Source organism: Scyliorhinus canicula, chromosome 5, assembly GCF_902713615.1.
Source record: "Scyliorhinus canicula chromosome 5, sScyCan1.1, whole genome shotgun sequence".
Lineage (NCBI taxonomy): Eukaryota > Metazoa > Chordata > Chondrichthyes > Carcharhiniformes > Scyliorhinidae > Scyliorhinus > Scyliorhinus canicula.
In genome coordinates this window covers 166969058-166995903 of record NC_052150.1, presented here as the reverse complement: position 1 = coordinate 166995903, position 26846 = coordinate 166969058, and the positions used below count along the sequence as shown (strand labels likewise).

Sequence of the window (26846 nt, the reverse complement as noted above, 5' to 3'; positions counted from 1 at the left end):
GCTTGCAGGACAATAAAGTGCACAATACCAGAAGAAGGGACAAGCCAGACGGTGACCATTTTGACCCCAATAGAAGTGGAGGCTTTTGAAAGCAGAGGAGAAAATGGGACTGGTTCCACTATTGATGGCAAGTCATAAGGCAAACTCAAGACAATGAGTGGCTGAATACAGAAGCAAAATGGAGCCCATGGTGTAAATGTGTACATCAATGGTCACCTAGAGCTTCATACTAGTAGTAATCGGAAAAACATGACGGAATACAATTATGTTTTTCTTTCATACAGGTCAAGCACAAGAGCAGACAGCTTCAGTAGCCAGTGATCAGCCAGTAAACTAGAAGGATGAAGAGGCCTCAGATGGTGCACTGCCACATCATTTCCTGCAACCTTCATGAGGGAAGGGCCTCTCACATTGATGGCTTTTCATTCATGAGTAGATTTGGAGTGACAACCTGCCAGGCACAGCACAAAGAGGCACCTGAGTAGCTAACAGATACTGCAACAGCCGAGGCTACCACCACTTGGAAGATTTTGGGAGGCCAGGGTGATGCTGAGCCGCAGATTGATGACATTCCTCTTGGGCCAGATGGTGGAGCTACAGGGGTGTGGGAACATTTGGCAAAGTTTTCCAGAGGTTCTATGGACTGAAGCACGAGCGATGACAGAATCCATCCAGGGAAAGAATACCGCTATGTACGTTTGGCTTCCTCCAGATCCTCGGACTCCTCAGATGAACAGGAAGGTACATGCTGCCCTGAAAAGTAGAGGAGCAACTGCATCTGGAGGCTCACCTCAGGCAGCTCCTAGTGTGGATAGCAGTTCCTCAATCACCCCTCTTAGTGGCCTCACAAAGCCTCAATGACAGAGGAGGGCCCTGCACCACAGGCCCACAATGCGGTCTCAGGCAGCCAGAAAATAGCCACCAAGGTCATCCGAAGCCATTGGCAGAAGTTTCAGCAGGCTGCCCCCACACTAACTGACCGCACAGAGGGAGTACCTTATAGGAGCACATGTCAGAGATTTCAGAAGAATAACTTGCCAACAGTTCGTGAGTTAATATTCTAAAAGCATGCTGACTTATTATTTTCCTGCTCTCCAATAAATTTGTGTTGAGGTGAGGCAACACTTATCCTTTCATTTCTGCCAGACCACTGGGACTTTAGCAGTATCCTAGCTCTGTCAAACAGTGTGATGGAAGGATGGAAGAGATCACACAACCTGAGGTTGCTGCATTCCCATGCTGCAGCCCACTGTCTTATTGAGTGCAGATACATAGTAAGGTCAATGAAGGAAACGGCGACAGAGCTGCAGAAAGATGAATCGTTCTTTGATTGAATGGATCTGTTGGTGAGGATCATTTGAAACGTGTACATGTTAGTGTGTTCTGAGTCTCCCTTCTGCACATCTGATTGTGCTCTGTCTGTCTCCCTGGCATTCTTCAGCGTGCAGCATCTGATCAGCATCTTCCTTCACTGAGGGAGGAGGCATCGTGATCTAGGATGTCCTCATTGGTCAATTCCTCTGCCCTCTGTAGTGCCACAGTGTGGTAGTCACCACTGATGTATATGTTAGGTGATTTGTGGTAAGGCCCTGTACTACAGGTACGGGGGTAGTCCCCTGCCTTCTGGCTCCGCCCAGTAGGCGGAGTATAAATATGTGTGCTTACTGTACAGCAGCCATTTCACCAGCTGCTGTAGGAGGCCACACATCTCAGTGTATTAAAGCCTCGATTGCATTCAACTCTCGTCTTTGTGTAATTGATCGTGCATCACACAGCTCTAACACAGGACAATAAGCAATGTCCTTGCTGGGATATACAGAAGGGCTCTGAAAGGTTGCTCTCAGCATCTGAACTGTATCTTCAGAGGTCCTGTGGCCCACTCGATCATCACTCGAGTTGTCCATTGGGAGGTGTTGTGTCTCTCCTTTGCATCAGTGCGGGCATTCCTTACTGGTGTCAGTAGCCATGCCTTCAATGGGTACAGAATTTCAGAATTGCTACAGCACAACACAGCAGGTCACACGTCCGCTCATACAAAGAACAAAGAAAAGTATAGCACAGGAACAGGCCCTTCGGCCCTCCAAGCCGTGCCGACCATGCTGCCCGACTAAACTACAATCTTCTACACTTCCAGGGTCCGTATCCCTCTATTCCCATCCTATTCATGTATTTGTCAAGATGCCCCTTAAATGTCACTATCGTCCCTGCTTCCACCACCTCCTCCGGCAGCGAGTTCCAGGCACCCACTACCCTCTGTGTAAAAATATTTGCATCGTACATCTACTCTAAGCCTTGCCCCTTGCACCTTAAACCGATGCCCCCTAGTAATTGACCCCTCTACCCTGGGGAAAAGCCTCTGACTATCTACTCTGTCTATTCCCCTCATAATTTTGTAGACATCTATCAGGTCGCCCCTCAACCTCTATTGTTCCAGTGAGAACAAACCGAGTTTATTCAACATGTCTCTGGCACTGAGTCTGGCTCTGGGGCTCAGAAGGGAAGGGGGGAGCATAGAAAAGCAATAGTAATAGGAGATTCAATGGTTAAGGGAATAGATAGGAGATTCTGTGTCGCGAGCGAGACTCCCGAAAGGTATGTTGCCTCCCGGGTGCCAGGGCCAGGGATGTCGCTGATCGTGTCTTCAGGATCCTGAAGGGGGAGGGTGAGCAGCCAGAAGTCGTGGTGCACATTGGTACCAACGATGTAGGTAGGAAAAAGGGTGTGGAGGTAATAAACAAGTTTAGGGAGTTAGGCTGGAAGTTAAGGGCCAGGACAGACAGAGTTGTCATCTCTGGTTTGTTGCCGGTTGCCACGTGATAGCGAGGCTAGGAATAGGGAGAGAGTGCAGTTGAACACGTGGCTGCAGGAATGGTGTAGGAGGGAGGGCTTCAGGTATTTGGATAATTGGAGCGCATTCTGGGGAAGGTGGGACCTGTACAAGCAGGACGGGTTGCATCTGAACCAGAGGGGCACCAATATCCTGGGGGGGAGGTTTTCTAGTACTCTTCGGGAGGGTTTAAACTAATTTGGCAGGGGAATGGGAACCGGATCTGTAGTCCAGCAACTAAGGTAGACGATAGTCAGGATGCCAAAGCACGTAGTGATGCAGTGGGGAAGGTAAAAATGACAAAGGAGAGTACTTGCAGGCAAGGAGATGGGTTGAAGTGTGATACTTTAATGCAAGAAGCATCAGGAATAAGGGGGTGAACTTAAGGCATGGATCGGTACTTGGGACTACGATGTGGTGGCCATCACGGAAACTTGGATAGAAGAGGGCCAGAAATGGTTGTGGAGGTCCCTGGTTATAGATGTGTCAACAAGATTAGGGAGGGTGGTAAAGAGGTGGGGGGTGGCATTGTTAATTAGAGATAGTAAACAGCTGCAGAAAGGCAGTTCGAGGGGGATCTGCCTACTGAGGTAATATGGGTTGAAGTTAGAAATAGGAAAGGAGCAGTCACCTTGTTGGGAGTGTTCTATAGGCCCCCCATAGCAGCAGAGATGTGGAGGAACAGATTGGGAAACAGATTCTGGAAAGGTGCAGAAGTCACAGGGTAGTAGTCATGGGCGACTTCAACTTCCCAAACATTGAGTGGAAACTCTTTAGATCAAATAGTTTGGATGGGGTAGTGTTTGTGCAGTGTCCAGGAAGCTTTTCTAACACAGTATGTAGTATTGTCCGACCAGAGGGGAGGCCATATGGATTTAGTACTTGGTAATGAACCAGGGCAGGTGATAGATTGTTAGTGGGGGAGCATTTTGGAGGTAGTGACCACAATTCTGTGACTTTCACTTAGTAATGGAGCAGGGATAGGTGCGAGCAACAGGGCAAGGTTTATAATTGGGGGAAGGGTAATACAATGCTGTCAGACAAGAATTGAAGTGCAGAAGTTGGGAACATAGGCTGTCAGGGAAGGACACAAGTGAAATGTGGAACTTGTTCAAGGATCAGGTACTGCGTTTGTCTTTGATATGTATGTCCCTGTCAGGCAGGGAAGAGATGGTCGAGTGAGGGAACCATGGTTGACAAGAGAGGTTGAAATGTCTTGTTAAGAGGAAGAAGGAGACTTATGTAAGGCTGAAGAAACAAGGTTCAGACAGTGCGCTGGAGGGATACAAGATAGCCAGGAGGGAACTGAAGAAAGGGATTAGGAGAGCTAAGAGAGGCATGAAAAATCTTGGCGGGTAGGATCAAGGAAAACCCCAAGGCCTTTTACACATACGTGAGAAATATGAGATGACTAGAGTGAGAGTAGGTCCGATTAAGGACAGTAGCGGGAGATTGTGTATTGAGTCTGAAGAGATAGGAGAGGCCTTGAACAAGTATTTTTCTTCAGTATTTACAAATGAGAGGGGCCATATTGTTGGAGAGGACAGCGTGAAGCAGAATGATAAGCTTGAGGAGATACTTGTCAGGAAGGAAGATGTGTTGCGCGTTTTGAAAAACTTGAGGATAGACAAGTCCCCCGGGCCGACGGGATATATCCAAGGATTCTATGGGAAGCAAGAAAATGAAATTGCAGAGCCGTTGGCAATGATCTTTTCGTCCTCGCTGTCAACAGGGGTGGTACCAGAGGATGGAGAGTGGCGAATGTCGTGCCCCTGTTCAAAAAAGGGAATAGGGATAACCCTGGGAATTACAGGCCAGTAATGTCTTACTTCGGTGGTAGGCAAAGTAATGGAAAGGGTATGAGGGATAGGATTTCTGAGCATCTGGGAAAGGCATTGCTTGATTAGGGATAGTCAGCACGGATTGTGAGGGGTAGGTCTTGCCTTACAAGTTCTTATTGAATTCTTTGAGGAGGTGACCAAGCATGTGGATGAAGGTACAAGCAGTGGATGTAGTGTACATGGATTTTAGTAAGGCATTTGATAAGTTTCCCCATGGTAGGCTTATGCAGAAAGTAAGGAGGCATGGGATAGTGGGAAATTTGGCCAGTTGGATAACAAACTGGCTAACCGATAGAAGACAGAGAGTGGTGGTGGATGGCAAATATTCAGCCTGGAGCCCAGTTATCAGTGGCGTACCGCAGGATCAGTTCTGGGTCCTCTGCTGTTTGTGATTTTCATTAACGACTTGGATGAGGGAGTTGAAGGGTGGGTCAGTAAATTTGCAGATGATACGAAGATTGGTGGAGTTGTGGATAGGTGAGGAGGGCTGTTGTCGGCTTCAAAGAGACATAGATAGAATGCAGAGCTGGGCTGAGAAGTGGCAGATGGAGTTTAACCCTGACAAGTGTGAGGTTGTCCATTTTGGAAGGACAAATCTGAATGCGGAATACAGGGTTAATGGTAGGGTTCTTGGCAATGTGGAGGAGCAGAGAGATCTTGGGGTCTATGTTCATTGTTCTTTGAAAGTTGCCACTCAAGTGGATAGAGCTGTGAAGAAGGCCTATGGTGTGCTAGCGTTCATTAGCAGAGGGATTGAATTTAAGAGCCGTGAGGTGATGATGCAGCTGTACAAAACCTTGGTCAGGCCACATTTGGAGTACTGTGTGCAGTTCTGGTCACCTCATTTTAGGAAGGAGTGGAAGCTTTGGAAAAGGTGCAAAGGAGATTTACCAGGATGTTGCCTGGAATGGAGAGTAGGTCATACGAGGAAAGATTGAGGGTGCTAGGCCTTTTCTCATTAGAACGGAGAAGGATGAGGGGCGACTTGATAGAGGTTTATAAGATGATCAGGGGAATAGATAGAGTAGACAGTCAGAGACTTTTTCCCCGGGTGGAACACACCATTACAAGGGGACATAAATTTAAGATAAATGGTGGAAGATATAGAGGGATGTCAGAGGTAGGTTCTTTACCCAGAGAGTAGTGGGGGCATGGAATGCACTGCCTGTGGTAGTAGTTGAGTCGGAAAATTTATGGACCTTCAAGCGGCTATTGGATAGGTACTTGGATTAGGGTAGAATAAGGGAGTGTAGGTTAACTTCTTAAGGGCAGCACGGTAGCATTGTGGATAGCACAATTGCTTCACAGCTCCAGGGTCCCAAGTTCGATTTCGACTTGGGTCACTGTCTGTGTGGAGTCTGCACATCCTCCCCGTGACTGCGTGGGTTTCCTCCGGGTACTCCGGTTTCCTCCCACAGTCCAAAGATGTGCAGGTTGGGTGGATTGGCCATGACAAATTGTCCAAAATTCTATGATTAACCTAGGACAAAGGTCAAACCTCTCCTCATAGCTAATGCCCTCCACACCAGGCAACATCCTGGTAAATCTCTTTTGCACCATCTCTAAAGCCTCCACATCCTTCTGGTAATGTGGCGACCAGAATTGAACACTATACTCCAAATGTGGCCGAACTAAGATTCTTTACAGCTGCAACATGACTTGCCAATATTTATACTCAGTGCCTCGGCCAATGAAGGCAAGCATGCCGTATGCCTTCTTGACTACCTTCTCCACCTGTGTTGCCCCTTTCAGTGACCTGTGGACCTGTACACCTAGATCTCTCTGACTTTCAATACTCTTAAGGGTTCTACCATTCACTGTATATTCCCTACCTGAATTAGACCTTCCAAAATGCATTAGCTCACATTTGTCCGGATTAAACTCCATCCTCCCCGAACAGGCGCCGGAATGTGGCGACTAGGGGCTTTTCACAGTAACTTCATTTGAAGCCTACTTGTGACAATAAGCGATTTTCATTTCATTTCATTTCATCTGCCATCTCTCCGCACAAGTCTCCAAACGATCTAAATCCTGCTGTATCCTCTAACAGTCCTCATCGCTATCCGCAATTCCACCAACCTTTGTGTCGTCTGCAAACTTACTAATCAGACCAGTTACCTTTTCCTCCAAATCATTTATATATACTACGAACAGCAAAGGTCCCAGCACTGATCCCTACGGAACACCACTAGTCACAGCCCTCCAATCAGAAAAGCACCCTTCCATTGCTACTCTCTGCCTTCTATGACCTAGCCAGTTCTGTATCCACCTTGCCAGCTCACCCCTGATCCTGTGTGACTTCACCTTTTGTACCAGTCTACCATGAGGGACCTTGTCAAAGGCTTTACTGAAGTCCATATAGATAACATCCACTGCCCTACCTGCATCAATCATCTTTGTGACCTCTTCGAAAAACTCTATCAAGTTAGTGAGACACGACCTCCTCTTCACAAAACCATGCTGCCTCTCACTAATACATCCATTTGCTTCCAAATGAGAGTAGGTCCTGTCTCGAAGAATTCTCTCCAGTAATTTCCCTACCACTGACGTAAGGCTCACCGGCCTGTAGTTCCCTAGATTATCCTTGCTACCCTTCTTAAACAAAGGAACAACATTGGCTATTCTCCAGTCCTCCGGGACAGCACCTGAAGACAGTGAGGATCCAAAGATTTTTGTGAAGGCCTCAGCAATTTCCTCTCTAGCCTCCTTCAGTATTCTGGGGTAGATCCCATCGGCCCTGGGGACTTATCTATCTTAATATTTTTCAAGACGGCCAACACCTCATCTTTTTGGATCTCAATGTGACCCAGGCTATCTATACACCCTTCTCCAGACTCAACATCCACCAATTCCTTCTCTTTGGTGAGTACTGATGCAAAGTATTCATTTAGTACCTCACCCATTTCCTCTGGCTCCACCAATAGATTCCCTTGCCTATCCTTCAGTGGGCCAACCCTTTCCCTGGAAACCCTCTTGCTTTTTATGTACGTGTAAAAAGCCTTGGGATTTTCCTTAACCCTATTTGCCAATGACTTTTCGTGACCCCTTTTAGCCCTCCTGACTCCTTGCTTAAGTTCCTTCCTACTTTCCTTATATTCCACACAGGCTTTGTCTGTTCCTAGCTTTCTAGCCCTGACAAATGCCTCCTTTTTCTTTTTGACGAGGCCTACAATATCTCTCGTTATCCAAGGTTCCTGAAATTTGCTGTATTTATCCTTCTTCCTCACAGGAACATGCCGGTCCTGAATTCCTTTCACTGACACTTGAAAGCCTCCCACATGTCAGATGTTGATTTACCCTCAAACATCCTCCCCCAGTCTAGGTTCTTCAGTTCCCGCCTAATATTGTTATCATTAGCCTTCCCCCAATTTAGCACATTCACCCTGGGACCACTCTTATCCTTGTCCACCAGCACTTTAAAACTTACTGAATTGTGGTCACTGTTCCCGAAATGCTCCCCTACTGAAACTTCTACGACCTGGCCGGGCTCATTCCCCAATACCAGGTCCAGTACAGCCCCTTCCCTAGTTGGACTGTCTACAAACTTTGCCCTGTCTAAGCCCCAAGCACTAAGTGAGTCCCAGTTAATATTGGGGAAGTTGAAGTCTCCCATCACAACAGCCCTGTTGTTTTTACTCTTTTCCAAAATCTGTCTACCTATCTGCTCCTCTATCTCCCGCTGGCTGTTGGGAGGCTGGTAGTAAACCCCCAACATTCTGACTGCACCCTTCTTATTCCTGATCTCTACCCATATAGCCTCACTGCCCTCTGAGGTGTCCTCCCGTAGTACAGCTATGATATTCTCCCTAACCAGTAGTGCAACTCCACCACCCCTTTTACATCCCCCTCTATCCCGCCTGAAACATCTAAATCCTGGAGCGTTTAGCTGCCAATCCTGTCCTTCCCTCAGCCAGGTCTCTGTAATGGCAACAACATCATAGTTCCAAGTACTAATCCAAGCTCTAAGTTCAACTGCCTTACCCGTAATACTTCTTGCATTAAAACATATGCACTTCAGGCCACCAGACCCGCTGTGTTCAGCAACATCTCCCTGTCTGCTCTGCCTCAGAGCCACACTGGCCCTATTCCCTAGTTCTCCCTCAATGCTTTCACCCTCTGACCTATTGCTCCGGTACCCACCCCCTGCCATACTAGTTTAAACTAGTCCACACCGACTCTCTTAATGAGCCATTCCCCATCCCATGCCCACATGATTGCACACCCCCATGCCCGACTGTGCATTCTCCCCCTCCGATGTCCTGAACGTAACCCCACTCCAGCACCTCCCAGGTAGGGCCCTCCTAACGCTCAACCATTTGCCACGTCAACTGAAGCCCCCAACTAACTGTCTTTTTATATCTGCCGAGATTCTGAAGCCACATGGTTTCTTAGCACTGTTTCAAAATTCTGAAACCGCCCGTAAAATTGCAGATACTTGTCTGATTAACAGGATTAATTACCTTCCAATTTGTGTTTGAGCATACGGCTCTGCCGCCATATTAAGGCTGCCCTTCGCAATATCCAGTTGCAACTTAAATATGTTGAGGGACAGCAATCCCTAGTCAGTGGGAGAGCAAACCGGAATATAAAGACCCGGCCCGAGTGTGGGCTGGACCAGCGTATATAGTCGGCGGGATTCTCCGTTCCTGAGACCCAGGGTGGGATTCTCCATTGCCTGATGCTGATATCTGGGGTGGTGCCTGTTTTCGAATAATCCGCCCCTCCAAAACAGCATCATAGAGGAGTATGTCGCACACCGCTGGGACAGCCTCAGGACATTACCTGAAGGCCCTCCCGATGCTCCGTATCCGATGGGCTGAGTTCCCGACAGCGCAGGGCACGTGTACTCTCATTTTTCATGATCCTGCCACAGTCGGGCATGGGGGGAGGGAGGGGGGGGCAGCCATGCTGCTGTGGTGACGGGGGGGGGCAGCCATGCTGCTGTGGTGAGGGGGGGGCAGCCATGCTGCTGTGGCGAGGGGGGGCAGCCATGCTGCTGTGGCGAGGGGGGGGCAGCCATGCTGCTGTGGTGAGGGCTGGGGGGACTGGTGGGCGGTGGCCAGCGGGTGGCCACTATCTGTCAGGTCGGGTCCGCGCATGGCCGGCACCATGTTGTATGATGCGACCGCTGCAGGTCATTGCCGTGGGCATACGCGGCTAGTGACCTGGCCGTTTATATTGGGTAGGCCGTGCATTTTATGTGGCACAGCTACTAGCCCCTCACCAGTCGGAGGAACGGGGCTGGGCCCTTGCTGATTTTTTTCATTGTAAAACTAGACACTTCCTCCGGACAAAGCCTCAAAATCGGAGAATCCAGCCCTATACTACAATGTCTAGTTTTACAATAACAACAGGGCAGGAGTCGTGGACTTCCTGGACCACTTCAGCGACTGTTGAGGGGCTACCACCGGTGCCATGTGAAACACAATCGGTTCCGATGAGAAACGATGTGGGATTCGCTGGATTCGAGGTTGACACTCAGGAGGCTGACAAACTGCAGCCGCATATACACACTGCTCTCCCCACACACACCATCCCAGCTAACAAGATGGCAGCAAGGAGAGAGGCCCATTATTCACTGACGCCGAGCTTAAGACCCACCATGGAAGAAAGGTGAGCAACGCGGTACCCCCAGGAAGGAGGCTACCAGCCACCGCCTTTGACTGTACCTGGGCGCAGGTGGCAGAGGCAGTAAGCACTGCCAGCAACAACATCCGGACCGGCTTGCAGTGCCGTACGAAATGGCACAACCTCCTCAGCGCAGCCAGGGCGAGTAGGCAGTGCTGTGCCTCTGGCACCAACCCCCGTTACCCCCCACACACACACCCACTGGAGGGCGGCCAAAGCCCCACCATGCACGACATGCCAGCACCCATATTGGCTGCCATGGCTGGGTGCCTTGGCCACTGAAGCCACCAGCTTCCCCCCCTGGGCTGCATGCGTCAGACTGTCTAATGCTCTGCATATTCTGTTCCCCCCCTCCCAGCAGCCCAGAACACAGGCAGCAGGAGAAGAGACTGGAGGGGGACCGCCAGACCTGCGACTCCTCACCGTATCGGCCAGAGCAGCGGGCCCTGGACATAGTTGGCAGGCTCAAGGAGATGGCATGGAGATGGCCTTGGACCAGGAAATGAGACTCAACTGAGTTGTGGTTCCCCGTGACACGTGTATTACCTCCCCAACACCACCTCCGCCCCACCTTCATCCCCACAACACCTTCTCATCACCACCCCTACTAACCCCTCCCAAACACGCCCTCTGGGATTGGTCTTTCTGGTGTACCCCACCTCCAGCCACAGCCACAGCCAGAGCCCCAGGTACCGACCAGCGACAAGGACACCAACACAAGCCATTGACCCGAGACCAAGAACACGCCGGAGCTCAAGTCCGGGGATGACACTGATTTCCTGTCACCGCTGTCTCCAGCATCCTCCACCATCGCAGAGACACTCGCCTCGGTTGGGTATTGATGCAACCATGAATTCACACGAGACAGAGAGTTGAAGTCAACAGTGGCTTTAATCAACTAGAACAGTGCCTGCCTGTGACTGCTCTGCAATGAGAGTCGCCTACAGGGCAGCTGCTCTTTATACCTCCCCTCAAGGGGGCAGAGCCAGGGGTGCAGCCCACAAGGGCACCGACATGATACAATCAGTGTAGTACAGTACAATGGTCCATAGGTGGAGCCCGCATGGACAACAGTGTGATACAATGTAGTACAGTGGTGAATGGTCACTATAATACGTTCACCATATTCACCCCCTGTTAAAAAAGTGAAGTCTGGTCGGGTGAAGGGCTCACAGGTTCAATCTGTCCCTGATCGTATGCTGCGATTGCCGGAGCTCTGGTTTTGCAGCGGGCAAGGGTGTAGAACACATCGGTGCGGGCATGGGTGGTGAACTCGTCGATGCGGGCACATGCGTGGACTCCGGGAGTGTGTCTTTAGGAGCTTCATTCCTGTAGGTCGGCGAAAGGGGGAAGGAGTATAGGAGGGGGTGTGGAGGCCATGTAGGGGTGGGGGTGCTGTTTGGTGTAGGTTGGTGGGGTTCTCTGGTACACCTAGCAAGCCCATAGTCACAGTCTGTCCTGTCCTGCTATACCAGGCTTAAACACCAGTCCACACTTCTAGATTCACACTATTTCATGCCAAACTCTGGGTGTTGGAGTACAAAGAACACAGAACAAAGAAAAGTACAGCACAGGAACAGGCCCTTCAGCCTTCCAAGCCTGCGCCAATCTTGATTCCCGAACTAAAAAAACACCTTCTGCCCCTACTCGGTCCATATCCCCCCATTTTCTCTCTATTCATGTATCCATCCAGATGCCTCTTAAATGTTGCTAATGTGCCTGCTCCCACCACATCCTCTGGCAGCACATTCCAGGCTCTCTGCATGAAAAACTTACCTTGCACATCTCCCTTAAACTTTCCCCTTCTCACCTTGAACCTGTGGCCCCTTGTAATTAACACTTCCACCCTTGGTAAAAGCCTCTGACTATCCACTCTGTCTGGGCCTCTCATAATTTTGTAGACCTCTATCAGGTATCCCCTCAGTCTCCGTCATTCTAATGAAAACAATCCTGGTTTATTCAAACTCTCCTCATAGCCAACACCCTTGAGACCAGGCAACATTCTGGTGAAACTCCTTTGCACTCTCTCCAAAGCTTCCATGTTCTTCTGATAGTGTGGTGACCAAAACTGCATTCAATAATCTAAATGTGGCCTAACCAAGGTTTTATATAGCTGCAACATGATTTCCCAACTCCTGTATTCAATGCCCCGGCTGATGAAGGCAAGCATGCCATATGGTTTCTTAATCACCTCGGCAACCTGTGTTACCACTTTTAGAAACTGTGGACCTGCACGCCCACTCCCTCTGTTTGTTCATGTTCCTGAGAGTTCTGACATTTACAGTATACTTCATACTTACATTTGATTCTCCAAAATGTATCATCTCGCATTTATCTGGATTAAACTCCATCTGCCATTTCTGTGCCCAAGTCTCCAATCTATCTATATCCTGTTGTATCCTCTGACAATCCTCGGCACTATCACAAACTCGACAAATCTTCATGTCATCCGCAGACTTACTGATCAGACCATCCACATTTCTCCAGATCATTTAGATATACCACAGTTCTGAGCAACCCTAGTTTTGGGGAATTCTCAGAAATGGGTACAATGACAAATTAGAAGATGGATCTCAAGCCCAGTAGGTAAGTAGGTAGGGTCTAAAGTCTAAGAGCAGGGTTTCCTGGGGGGGGGGGGGGGGTTGTGAAGAGGCAGTTTGGCGATGTGTACAGCATTTTGCGTGGCTCTCCCATCCTGCCACCAGAGAGCTCAATGCGGGGGTCACCTTTGGTGAGACCGGAAGATCCCGTCAGTGGAAAGGGCCAGATAATCCCGCCCTGAGAAGAATAAAAGAAAAATCCTAGTGAGTGTGGCAACTGAAGGGGGTTTTGTGAAGTGGGAATATTGAGGACAGTTGTGTGTGGGGTATGGAAACATTGATGTAATAGGTCACTGGGTGTAACTGAACTGGAGGGAGGGTTTCTGGGTTGTGGAAGTCTGACATGGTCCTTGCATATCTAAGTATGCGAGAGGGGTTCCAGCAATAATGAAAGGTTATTGCAGAAGCTGAGATTTTTTTTTCAGGGTGGAAGTAGTTGAATGGAGAATTTATGCAATGGGGAGGAGATCACAGGGATTGTGATTGGGAAGTGGTTGGGCTTGTTGACACTGAAGCAGTTAAGAGCCTGATAACAACAGGGACTCTGGTCAGTCAGTGTTGGAGAGGAAGAGGCTAAAGAAAGGTGACTGATTTCTTCCAGAAATTTGAGTCCATCCAATGTCTCTCCCCCTGCCTTTTTGATATTTCTGTATCCTTCTTGGGCTGTCGAGATTTTCCGAATTTTGATTCCCATCCTCAGTCAATTAGTTCAGCAAGGCTAAATTGCAAATAGTACGATTACACTGTTTGCTAACCCTCTACAAAAACCAGCATTTAACATTCAGATGAAAATAGCAAACAACACAAAATTTCACCAATTTATTTCTCAGCACACAATGTCCAGAGAAATTCTTATCCCAGTGATCCAGAACATTGCAAAAACCAGTCCATGCGTACCCAGTACAGATTTACTTTTCAATAATTACAACAGAGAATTGCCAAGTTTTACATCTTGGTATCTTAGCATAGACTTATCGGCAGCTGCCCTGATTTGCTCCCAGAATTCATCTTGCAAGGAAAGTATTCACTCATCCACTACAACACTTTTTACACAATCCACCAAATCCTGCGATGAATAACTTGCCTCCATATTCCCCAAAGTTTGTGCAGCATAGACAAGACACAATTCAGAGGTGTGATGGAATACTCACCATTGTCAATATTTTTTACATCTGCTGAAGAGAAATGTTCAAAGAAAATGACAAAAAAACACACAGGAACAGTTTTTCCATTCGGCGCCAATCCGGGCAGGCCCGGTGAATAGCGGAAGAGTCCTAAATTTGGCTTCACGCTGGGTAGAAAACCGCCCACGAGTCACCGACCCGCAGTGCCCTGTGCGATGTGCATCACACCCTCGCCATTAGGCTCATTTAAATATGCGCAGCCTAGTTGCGGCTGAATTCCCTCGGCTCCCGGAAGTCACTGGTCACGTCGGTGAGGCCTTACCTGGTCGTCAATTAAAACTGGTCTCCAGTCGCGATGGACACTCTGGGGATCTCAGAGGCCATTAGAGCCTCCCCTTGGTCAATGGCAGGCAGGACAGTACCCTGGCAAACCCCTGGCACCCAGGCACCCTGGCACCCTAGCAATGTCAGCCTGGCCCCGCAAGGGTCTGGTTGGCACTTTCAGGATCCCAGATGCAATGCCAGGGTGCCAGGATGGCAGTGCCAGGCTGCCCGGGTTCTGAGTTGGCATTGTCAAGGGGGCCATGCCCATGAAAGGGGGTCTGAAAGGGTGTATGCAGGGTGGGGGTGAAAGGGTTTATGAAGGGGCTTCATAAAGTTTGGGGGAGTGAAGAGGGAAGGTCCTGAAAGATGGGGGTCCTGAAAGGGGGGGGGGATCCTGAAAGGGGAGAGGGTTGCCTCAAAGGAGAGGGCCCTCAGCAACCCCATAGTGGGGCATGCTCACTTGGGGTGGGGGGTAGGTAATGCCCATGTGTGCGGCGGATGGCATTGTCCCAGGGTGGAGGGGGACCCTCAAACTCACCCTCAAAGGGGCACCCTTTTAAAATGGCGTCTCGATCTCTGAGGAGCTGGTCTTGCCAGGGTTCAGTTCCTCACTGCTGAAAACATTTTGAAGTGTGGGCTAGACCAGGGAGAAACTCCCCAAGGCCACAAAAAACAAGTAACTGTGGGTGAACCAGGTCTGCATCTCACCCAAAAAGACGGCAGAAAACACCCTGCCAAAATCGGCCAAAATCGCACTTAGTAATTTTTTGGATGAATTGTGCCCATAATCTTTTTCAATGTCTGTATAGATTTTCTCTATGGTTGCATGTGACAGTCTCCTAAAAATTGATCTTCAATTCCTAGAGATTCCAGGTCAGTCCTGGAGGGTTGGCAATCTTACCTGTCTGGATGACTGCAATCCAGAAGCTTGACTCCTACCAAGAAAAATTTGACCGGCACCCCATCCATAACGTTAAACATTCACTCCCTCCACCACCAGCACTGAGTGGCAACAGTACAAGATGCGCTGCTACAACTCACTGAGGCTTCAACAACAGAACCTTCCAAAACCATGACCTCTACCACATGTAAGGTCAAGGGCAGCAGACACATGGGAACACCACCCCTGCATGTTTCCCCCCAAGTCACACACCATCCTGACTTGGAATTATATTATCATTCCTTCACTGTTGTGGGATTACACCCCCAGAACTTCCTTCCGAAGAGCACTGTGGGTGTTCCTAAACCAGACAGATTGCAACAGTCCAAGAAGATGGCTCACCACCACCATCTCCAGGACAATGAACAATGGACAACAAATGTTGTCCTTGCCATCAACGCTCATATCCCATGAACAAATAAAAGTAAAACCAACCACATGTAGTCATTGGTCATTAAAAGGGAAGCATCTTGGTTTTGAATCCCTGTTACTCGACCTCCTGTGGGAAGTAGCACAGCACATAGGCTGACTGGCTGGGATCAAGCGGTCATTGAAGTTTGAATTTTCCTGCCAGCTTCAGGACCCTGATCTTGGAATCAAATAGGGGTCCCAAGCCTGCACTCGCTATCGGCAGGACTAGTGGCACAATCGTCTGTGAGCTCTTGATGATGCTCCCAATGAGAGGGCCAGCAGCCCTGAAACATTGGCAGCCCATAACGAGAGGTAAGCACTGCTAAAGCAGATCAAGGAGCAGGAGCACACCAAACCATGGAGGTGCCTTTACTGGCCAACACAGAAAAGCTGCAATGAAGACTCCCAAAACTGGTAGGGACATTGGGTTACAGGGTACATGGTCCTGCAGGCCCATTCACTGACAGAGCTGCTGTCTTTCATTCTCATGGACCCGTCAATGTATATGGAGTCTTCAGCTCCAAATTATCTGCCATTTCGACTGAGCTGGCAGCTTTGCACATGGAGACTTGTATAGTTGGTAAAATGCCAGCAATGGCACCAAATCTCCGCTGAGTATGGCCTTAAATGGACTTATTGATGACCTTCATCCTTGGAGCAGGCAACCAACCCATGTTGGGGAACTATCCCAACATGGCTCCCCACGGTTCTCCCTGCAACAGGCCTCCACCACCGACCCTATTACCACCAGGCCAATGTGTGCAGCAGGATGATACACCAATATCCCTGCCCCACATAAGGCAGATTCAATCCTGTCTGAACCTCGAAAGGGAAAGAACCAACTGTTCCGCACAAACCCAACAGTAATAGCACTTTGCAAAACATTGATAAAGTGGCTGTTTAAAAAGCCGTAAAACAATGATTACAGTGCAATGGAGAGCAACAATTAATGTAAATGAACTGAAATCCACAAAATGTGTTATTTATGTGTACAATTAAAAACTGTAATTTGTACAAATTAGTGTTTGTCAAGTCTCTTAGCAGGAGCTTAATGCAAGATTCATTGGCAACCAGTGTGTTTAGGAAATCAAAGAAAAGAAGAAAAAAACTGACTTGTGTCCCAGTTTGAGCAAGTGAACGGTTTAAACTTTAAGGACTTATGGAACTCGGGAAGAAGTCTAGATAGGGAATGATACTGCACCAAAAGCAAAACATACCGGAAATTGTCTTTCTACTGACAGCACGCTCACACCCATCCTCTGAACGGGCTCAGCACGGGAGCTATTGATCTTGGACTGCTGTACATGGGGCACACACTGTACACATGTATGAGGTGTGACATGAACATAGAACATACAGTGCAGAAGGAGGCCATTCGACCCATCGAGTCTGCACCAACCCATTTAAGCCCTCACTTCCACCCGATCCCCGTAACCCAATAACCCCATCTAACCTTTTTGGTCACAAAGGGCAATTTATCATGGCCATTCCACCTAACCTGCACGTCTCTTTGGACTGTGGAATAAAACTGGAGCACCCGGAGGAATCCCATGCAGACACGGGGAGAATGTGCAGACTCCGCACAGACAGTGATCCAGCAGGGAATCGAACCTGGGACCACGGCGCTGTGAATCCACAGTGCTATCTACTTGTGCTACCGTGCTGCACGATGTTATAATAGTGAATATTTTACTGTGACAGATTTCCATTCTCCCTAGCTACAGGTCATGACTCCCTGCCCCAGCACCCACTCAGTGCTCTCCATTTTTCTTGATCTTCTGTGATCTAGTGCTATGTCTAGATGTGTCCTCAGGATGCACATTGGAGGTGGGGCAGCCTGCTGCTTTCCATGTCCTGTGTCCTTTGATGCCCTTTGCAGACATGCTCTGGAGGGCCTGGAGCCGGAGCTGGGGGCCCCGGATAACATACTGGTGTCACTGGCATGACCATGCCATTCTGCTCTACCCACTGCCCTTGAGGTGTAACAATGTCAGGAGGGGGGATTCGGGAGAAGTGGAGACTGCCATAGTTCCTTGGTGGCAGGCCCCGGGGTTTATCTCCAGCGTTTCCTCCTCCCTGACCATCTCCGTAGGGTCCTGGAGGCACCGTGGAATAGAGGAGCAGCTGAAGTGAACTCCAGAAGCCCCTGAGTCACCTGGCACTGCCAGTTCTGGAGGCTCCCCATTGGCTACACCATAGTGTCAATGCCGTCAGTGATGGTCCTCAATGACTCGGCCATGCTCTGCAGTGCCTCAGCAATGCCCACCTGCATCTGGGATATGCCCCTCAGTGACTGGGACATGATGTCGAGGCCCTCAAAGAACAAAGAAAAGTACAGCACAGGAACAGGCCATTCGTCATGCTTCCCGTCTAAACTAAAATCTTCTACACTTCCTGGGTCCATATCCCCCTATTCCCATCCTATTCATGTATTTGTCAAGATGCCCCTTAAATGTCACTATCGTCCCTGCTTCCACCACCTCCTCCGGCAGCGAGTTCCAGGCACCCACTACCCTCTGTGTAAAAAACATGCCTCGTAGATCTCCTCCAAACCTTGCCCCTTGCACCTTAAACCTATGCCCCCCAGTAATTGACCCCTCTACCCTGGGAAAAATCCTCTGACTATCCACTCTGTCTATGCCCCTCATAATTTTGAAGACCTCTATCAGGTCGCCCCTCAACTTCCATCATTCCAGTGAGAACAAACTGAGTTTATTTGGCCAGTTGGATAACAAACTGGCTAACCAATAGAAGTCAGAGAGTGGTGGTGGATGGCAAATATTCAGCCTGGAGCCCAGTTACCAGTGGCGTACCGCAGGGATCAGTTCTGGGTCCTCTGCTGTTTGTGATTTTCATTAATGACTTGGATGAGGGAGTTGATGGGTGGGTCAGTAAATTTGCTGATGATACGAAGATTGGTGGAGTTGTGGATAGTGAGGAGGGCTGTTGTCAGCTGCAAAGAGACATAGATAGGATGCAGAGCTTGGCTGAGAAATGGTAGATGGAGTTTAACCCTGAAAAGTGTGAGGTTGTCCATTTTGGAAGGACAAATATGAATGCGGAATACAGGGGTAACGGTAAGGTTCTTGCCAATGTAGAGGAGCAGAGAGATCTTGGGGTCTATGTTCATAGATCTTTGAAAGTTGCCACTCAAGTGGATAGAGCTGTGAAGAAGGCCTATGGTGTGCTAGCGTTCATTAGCAGATGGATTGAATTTAAGAGCCGTGAGGTGATGATGCAGCTGTACAAAACCTTGGTAAGGCCACATTTGGAGTACTGTGTGCAGTTCGGGTCACCTCATTTTAGGAAGGATGTGGAAGCTTTGGAAAAGGTGCAAAGGAGATTTACCAGGATGTTGACTGGAATGGAGAGTAGGTCATACGAGGAAAGGTTGAGGGTGCTAGGCCTTTTCTCATTAGAACGGAGAAGGATGAGGGGCGACTTGATAGAGGTTTATAAGATGATTATAATAGATAGAGTAGACAGTCAGAGAATTTTTCCCCGGGTGGAACAAACCATTACAAGGGGACATAAATTTAAGGTGAATGGTGGAAGATATAGGGTCAGAGGTAGGTTCTTTACCCAGAGAGTAGTGAGGGCATGGAATTCACTGCCTGTGGAAGTAGTTGAGTCGGAAACATTAGGGACCTTCAAGCGGCTATTGGATAGGTACAAGGATTATGGTAGAATAATGGAGTGTAGATTAATTTGTTCTTAAGGGCAGCACGGTAGCATTGTGGATAGCACAACTGCTTCACAGCTCCAGAGTCCCAGGTTCGATTCCGGCTTGAGGCACTGTCTGTGTGGCGTCTGCACATCCTCCCCGTGTGTGCGTGGGTTTCCTCCAGGTGCTCCGGTTTCCTCCCACAGTCTAAAGATGTGCAGGTTAGGTGGATTGGCCATGATAAATTGCCATTAGTGTCCAAAATTCTATGATAATCTATGATTAACCTAGGGCAAAAGTTTGGCACAACATCATGGGCCGAAGGGCCTGTTCTGTGCTGTATTTCTCTATGTTCTATGTTCTTAACTGCTCCTCATAGCTAATGCCCTCCATACCAGGCAACATCCTGGTAAATCTCTTCTGCACCCTCTCTAAAGCCTCCACATCTTTCTGGTAGTGTGGCAACCAGAATTGAACACTATGCTCCAAGTGTGGCCTAACTAAGGTTCTATAAAGCTGCAACATTACTTGCCAATTCTTATACTCAGTGCCCCAGCCAATGAAGGCAAGCATGCCATATGCCTTCTTGGCTATATTCTCCACCTGTGTTGCCCCTTTCAGTGACCTGTGGACCTGTACACCTAGATCTCTCTGACTGTCAATACTCTTGAGGGTTCAACCATTCACTGTATATTCCCTACCTGCATTAGACCTTCCAAAATGCATTACCTCACATCTGTCCGGATTAAACTCCATCTGCCATCTCTCCGCCCAACTCTCCAAACAATTTAAATCCTGCTGTATCCTCTGACAGTCCTCATCGCTATCCGCAATTCCATCAACCTTGGTGTCGTCTGCAAACTTACTAATCAAACCAGTTACATTTTCCTCCAAATCATTTATAAATACTACGAACAGTAATGGTCCCAGCACTGATCCCTGCGGAACACCACTAGTCACAGCCCTCCAATCAGAAAAGCACCCTTCCATTGCTACTCTCTGCCTTCTATGACCTGGCCAGTTCTGTATCCATCATGCCAGCTCACCCCTGATCCCATGTGACTTCATCTTTTGGACCAGTCTGCCATGAGGGACCTTGTCAAAGGCCTTACTGAAGTCCAAATAGACAACATCCGCTGCTCTACCTCATCAATCATCTTTGTGACCTCTTCGAAAAACTCTATCAAGTTACAGTAAGAAGTCTTACAACACCAGGTTAAAGTACAACATGTTTGTTTGAAACACTAGCTTTCGGAGCACTGCTCCTTCCTCAGGTGAATGGAGAGGTATGTTCCAGAAACATATATATAGACAAATTCAAAGATGCCAGACAATGCTTAGAATGCGAGCATTAGCAGGTGATTAAGTCGTTCCAGATCCAGAGATCGGGGTAACCCCAGGTTAAAGAGGTGTGAATTGTCTCAAGTCAGGACAGTTGGTAGGATTTCGCAAGCCCAGGCCAGATGGTGGGGGATGAATGTAATGCGACATGAATCCAGGATCCCGGTTGACACCGCACTCATGTGTGCGGAACTTGGCTATAAGTTTCTGCTCGGCGATTCTGCGTTGTCGTGCGTCATGAAGGCCGCCTTGGAGAACGCTTACCCAGATATCAGAGGCTGAATGCCCTTGACTGCTGAAGTGTTCCCCGACTGGAAGGGAACATTCCTGCCTGGTGATTGTCGCGCGATGTCCGTTCATTAGTTGTCGCAGCGTCTGCATGATCTCGTCAAAATGTACCACATTTCGGGACATCCTTTCCTGCAGCGTATGAGGTAGACAACGTTGGCCGAGTCGCACGAGTATGTACCGCGTACCTGGTGGGTGGTGTTCTCACATGTAGTATCCATGCCGATGATCTGGCACGTCTTGCAGAGATTGCCATGGCAGGGTTGAGTGGTGGCGTGGTCGCTGTTCTGAAGGCTGGGTAGTTTGCTGCAAACAGTGGTTTGTTTGAGGTTGCGCGGTTGTTTGAAGGCAAGTAGTGGGGGTGTGGGGATGACCTTGGCAAAATGTTCATCTCCATTGATGACGTGTTGAAGGCTGCGAAGAAGATGTCGTAGTTTCTCCGCTCCAGGAAAGTCGTCGTCCAGTACTTTCCCGGAGCAGAGAAACTACGACATCTTCTTCGCAGCCTTCAACACGTGTGGTGCTCACCAGGTCTGTGTAAGCCTGTCCACTAATGTCACCCACCAAGGTGTGTGTCTCTGTGCTGGTGGAAGGTGGGGGTGATAGTCTCACCAATGGTCTCCTCAGAGCTCTCCAAGATGTTGTCTTGGGTGGCAGGTATGGGTACAACCCCAGATGGCCCACCTCATCAGATAGTGATTCTGCGAAATAACAGACATGTGGATAGTGAGAGGGTAGGATAGTTTGTCTGACATGAACAACTCACTTGAGACAGGTCATCTGGGTGAAGTGGCAGTGGACCCTCACCTCTCAGGCACAGGCCAACCTCGCTGTCAGTGACTGCTTTTTCTTGGGCAACCCACAATTTCCAGGGCCCGTTCCTCATAGGGGGTGAGGACTCGGATCTCTGGGAATCCTCCCACTGCCTTGGCCCTTTTCCGTTTGTTGTGGGCTCTCTTCTCCTGTGGGAACAAAGAGAGGGCATTGTGAACCAGAAGCTTGATGGCTAAGGGGGTTCTATAGCAGGTCATATTGTGGGCATCACATGTGGACATGAAGGCGTTGGGCTGGTAGGTGCCAAAGGGGTGCTGAAGAACAAGCTTGAAGATTGGATGCGAGGGGGCGCGAGGTGTTGGACAGTCGATGGGGAGGGGGGGGGGGGGGTTTGGGAATTTGAGGAGTGGCAGGCAGAACTGATGCCAGGAGAGATGTGGTAACTTAGCCTTGTAACTCGATGGAGGTCATTGGTCTTCTTCCGGTATTGAACAGCAGTTCTCCTCGTTATGCTGCTTGCACAGGCAGCAGTTGCCACTGCCTTCCAGGTGATATTTCGCACCCTGCTGCTGGTCCTCCAACCCTTATATTTTGAAATTTGTAGTGTTATGTATTGAAATATGGATGCCTGGCAATTTCTTCGGGGTCCTTGTCTGTGCTATTTTCCTAAGGGTTCAACCCACCTCCAACTGATTTTACAGCAGAATATTAGGGTAATCGTATTGAAAGTCTGACTTTTCCTCAGGATTTTATATTTTTACTGTCTCCAATCAAGTAATCATACACATTGGTTAGTTCTTCAATCTCACTATTGACCAGATTCTAGCAACTGCACAGGCCTTAACTCCTCATAACAATTGATCTTTCAGTTCCTTCCACTCTGTTTAATTGCACAATTGCACAGTTAAACTTCATTAACAACAGAAATTTGGAAATAGTGTATGTTAGCAGTAAAATATAATACCTTATGTTGGCAGTAACATATAAGAGGACATAGCTGCGTGTTTAGGAAGGAGGAAGGATGCGAGATAGATTATATTAAATATCCTATGAATCCTCTAAGCAGGTGATTCTAGTCTCAAATCCCACTCCAGTAGAACTTTCATGATAAATATTAAAAATCTTAATATATTACCAATTACCTTTAAAAAACTTTAAATTAGGAGATCTTTAAAGGAAGTAAAACTTGCATTTATACATCTTTCACATCCTCAGAACATCTCAAAGTGAGCAACAATCAATTGATTATTTCTGAAGTGCACTCTGCTGAACGAAGCAAGAAATGGCAAATAGTTTGTTTCCAGCAAGATCCCATAAACAGCAAACCAGTAAATGAGCGAATCATTTGTTTTTTACACAGTCGGTGCAGGGAGGAATGTTGGTCAGAACATCAGAAGATTGTCCTGCTGTTCTCCAAATAGTGCCATTAATTTTTTTTTTCATTCGTTCATGGGCCACCATTTATTGCCGATCCTGGAGGGCATTTAAGAGTTAACCACATTGCTGTGCATCTGGAGTCACATGTAGGCCATAGCAGGTAAGGACGGCAGATTTTCTTCCCGAAAGAGCATTAGAAAACAAGATAGATTTTTACAACAATTGACAATGGTTTTACAGTCGCCATTAGACTTTTAATTCCAGATTTTGTTTTTTTTATAAATTTCAAACTCCACCATCTGCCATAGCGGAATTTAAACCTGGGTCCCCAGATATCCTCTGGATTATAGTCAGGCATTGTGGATAGCACAATTGCTTCACAGCTCCAGGGTCCCAGGTTCGATTCCCGGCTTGGGTCACTGTCTGTGCGGAGTCTGCACATCCTCCCCGTGTGTTCGTGGGTTTCCTCCGGGTGCTCCGGTTTCCTCCCACAGTCCAAAGATGTGCAGGTTAAGTGGATTGCCCTCGGTGTTGGGTGGGGTTTACTGGGTTATGGGGATAGGGTGGAGGTGTTGACCTTGGGTAGAGTGCTCTTTCCAAGAGCTGGTGCAGACTCGATGGGCCGAGTGGCCTCCTTCTGCACTGTAAATTCTATGATAACACTGTGCCACTGCCTCCCCTTAATCTTTTGCATTCACCTTTAACTTCCTATTAGTAACACAGCACCTGAGACAGTGTACAACTACCTCAGGAAGCACTGAAATGTTAGTGAGATTCTGTAGTTCGACCCACAACATTCTCATTCAGAGCCAAGAATGCTACAAACTCAATCTTGCAAACCTGCATTCTTTATCACTTAGCAGGGTGAGAGCAGCAGGTGGCACCACCACCTGCAAGCTTCTCCCCAACAGGCCTTGCGCCATCCTGACCTTTAAACAAATTGTCATTCCTTCACTGTCGCTGCCTCAAAGTCCTGGAGCTGACTCCCTAACAGCACTGTGGGTGTACCTAAATTACAAGGACTGAAATGGTTCATCGCCACCTTCAAAAGGACAATTAGGAATGGGCAATAAGGGCAGCATGGTGGCCTAGTGGTTAGCACAGCTGCCTCACGGCGCTGAGGTCCCAGGTTCGATCCCGGCTCTGGGTCACTGTCCGTGTGGAGTTTGCACATTCTCCCCGTGTCTGCGTGGGTTTCGCCCCCACAACCCAAAAATGTGCAGAGTAGGCGGATTGGCCAATCTAAATTGCCCCTTAATTGGAAAAATAATTGGGTAATCTAAATTTATTTTAAAAAAGGAATGGACAATAAATGCTGACCATACCAACAATCACACATAAGATGAATTAATTTATTCATAGATGTTAAAAATGTTAGTTTTTTTCAAGTGTGCCAATCAAGGACTAAATACAAGCCAAGGGAATTAAAAAGTTATGCGCCGTTCTTCAAAAATTGGATGTACAAATCCGCAAGAGGAGGGAGATACTCAGTTTAACACTAAGACATGCTGAGCATGATTTTTTTGAAGTCAAGTTAGCTCCAAGATTTCATATCTGGCAATAGGAACTAGACTTGATTTTCTATGGCAGACTCAGAAATCCAATACTTTAGTTCACTGGAGTACAATGGATCTTCCTGGCTGAGGATACCTGATTAGAACATAGAACATAGAACAGTACAGCACAAAACAGGCCCTTCGGCCCTCGATGTTGTGCCGAGCAATGATCACCCTCCTTAAACCCACGTAACCAGTATACCCGTAACCCAACAATCCCCCCATTAACCTTACAGTACGGGCAATTTAGCATGGCCAATCCACCTAACCCGCACATCTTTGGACTGTGGGAGGAAACCGGAGCACCCGGAGGAAACCCACGCACACACGGGGAGGACGTGCAGACTCCACACAGACAGTGACCCAGCCGGGATTCGAACCTGGGACCCTGGAGCTGTGAAGCATTGATGCTAACCACCATGCTACCGTGAGGCCCCTTAATGAGCTTAGTGAAGTAATGAAAGCTGTAAGATAGATTTTCATTGGTGGTTGGAATTCTTCCCACTCTGCTCTTGGTAAGCCTTGAAAACAATGACAGAATATAATCATAGAATCATATAATCCCAACAGTGCAGAAGGAGGCCATTTGGCCCATCGAATCTACACCAACCCTCTGAAAGATCACTCCACCCAGACCCACTCTCCCATCCTATCTCCACAACCTAACTTGCACGTCTTTGGACTGTGAGAGGATATCGGAGCACCGGGAGGAAACCCACGCAGACAATGGGAGAACATGTAAACTCCACACAGTCACCCAAGGTCGGTATCGAACCTGGGTCCCTGGCACTGTGAGACAGCAGTGCTAACCACTGTGCCACCATGGATAATATCGGTTTGATAAATACTGTAAAGGAAAACATTACCGTGTTCTGGGCTGGTAAGTCTCAAGAGGGTCGTGTGCGTTAGCTCTTGTCTAGCTGCCTATACCAAAGCATTAAACTCAGTAATTTCTTCTCCAGATTTTTGAATGTCCAAGCAACTTCATCACAATTCTCCAAATGTTTGGTGATGAGTGAGAGTTCTGAAGACAATGGCTTCAGAATCCAGACGGGTCAAGCAAGGCTGTGTGATAGCCCCCATTCTCTTTACAATCTACCTGGCACCAGAAATGGCTATTCACCATAAAGATCAACGGCCCTCTGGTATCAACATTAGATACCATCTAGATAGGAAACTCTTCAACCTCAGTCATCACCAAACCAAAACTAAACTACCATAGATATACATGATCTGCAGTTTGCAATGACTGCAGTGTCATTGTCTATGCTGCACCAGATTTGCAAATCACTCTTGATCTTTTCAATTCTGCATACAAGAAACTCTTACTGTCCTTGAATGTTGGCAATATAAATCATTTCTTTTATTCTTTCATGGGATGGATAGGCCATGACAGTTGTCCTGGTCACTATTACTTAAACTAACTTCTTTATTTATTGAATATAATTTCACCACCTTCTTGAAGCCAGTTCCACAGGCATTCAGGCAAAACTCCTACAAAATCAACATTGATGGACTGGACACGGTATTCACAGCTGGGGTTTCACAGTTCTGGTCACTACATTGCAGGAAGGACATAATTGCTTTGGAGAGAGTGCAGATGAGATTTACAAGATTGTTGCCAGGGATTGAAAATTGCAGAGATGAGGACAGATTTGTTGGCTAGGGTTGTTTTCCTTAGAACAGTGGGGGATAAGGGGTGACCTAATTGAGGTATACAAAATTATTAGGGAGCTAAATAGCTTAGACAGGAAAGGTCTTGTCCCCTACCTATGGCGTCAGTAACGTGGTAACCCTAAGCATTGATCATGGCCAATCCACCTAACCTGCACATCTTTGGGAACTAAGGAGAAAATTATCTTGGCCAATCCACCTAACCTGTACATCTTTGCACTGTAGGAGGAAATGGAGCACCCAGAGGAAACCCACACAGACATGGAGAGCAACGTGCAAACTCCACACAGACAGTCACCCAAGGTTGGGATCGAACCTGAGACCCTGGCACTGTGAGGTAGCAGTGCGAACCACTGTGCCATCATGCCAAGCTCAACTCATTTAATGTTCAATTCATTTAAAAGGTACTTGGATCTGCATCGGAAATGCTGTAACCTGTAAGACCAGGTGCTGGAAAGTGGGTTAAAATGTACTGTA

General features: G+C 48.0%; 1 long non-coding RNA gene across 1 annotated transcript in view; it reads right to left on the bottom strand.

Moving 5' to 3' along the window:
* Positions 1-25672, bottom strand: part of LOC119965646 — a 45906-nt gene extending 20234 nt beyond the window's left edge. Inside the window, exon 1 of the long non-coding RNA XR_005460592.1 lies at positions 25562-25672. This is a non-coding gene — a long non-coding RNA (uncharacterized LOC119965646). The remainder of the gene's footprint in view (positions 1-25561) is intronic.
* Positions 25673-26846: the final 1174 nt, after the last annotated feature.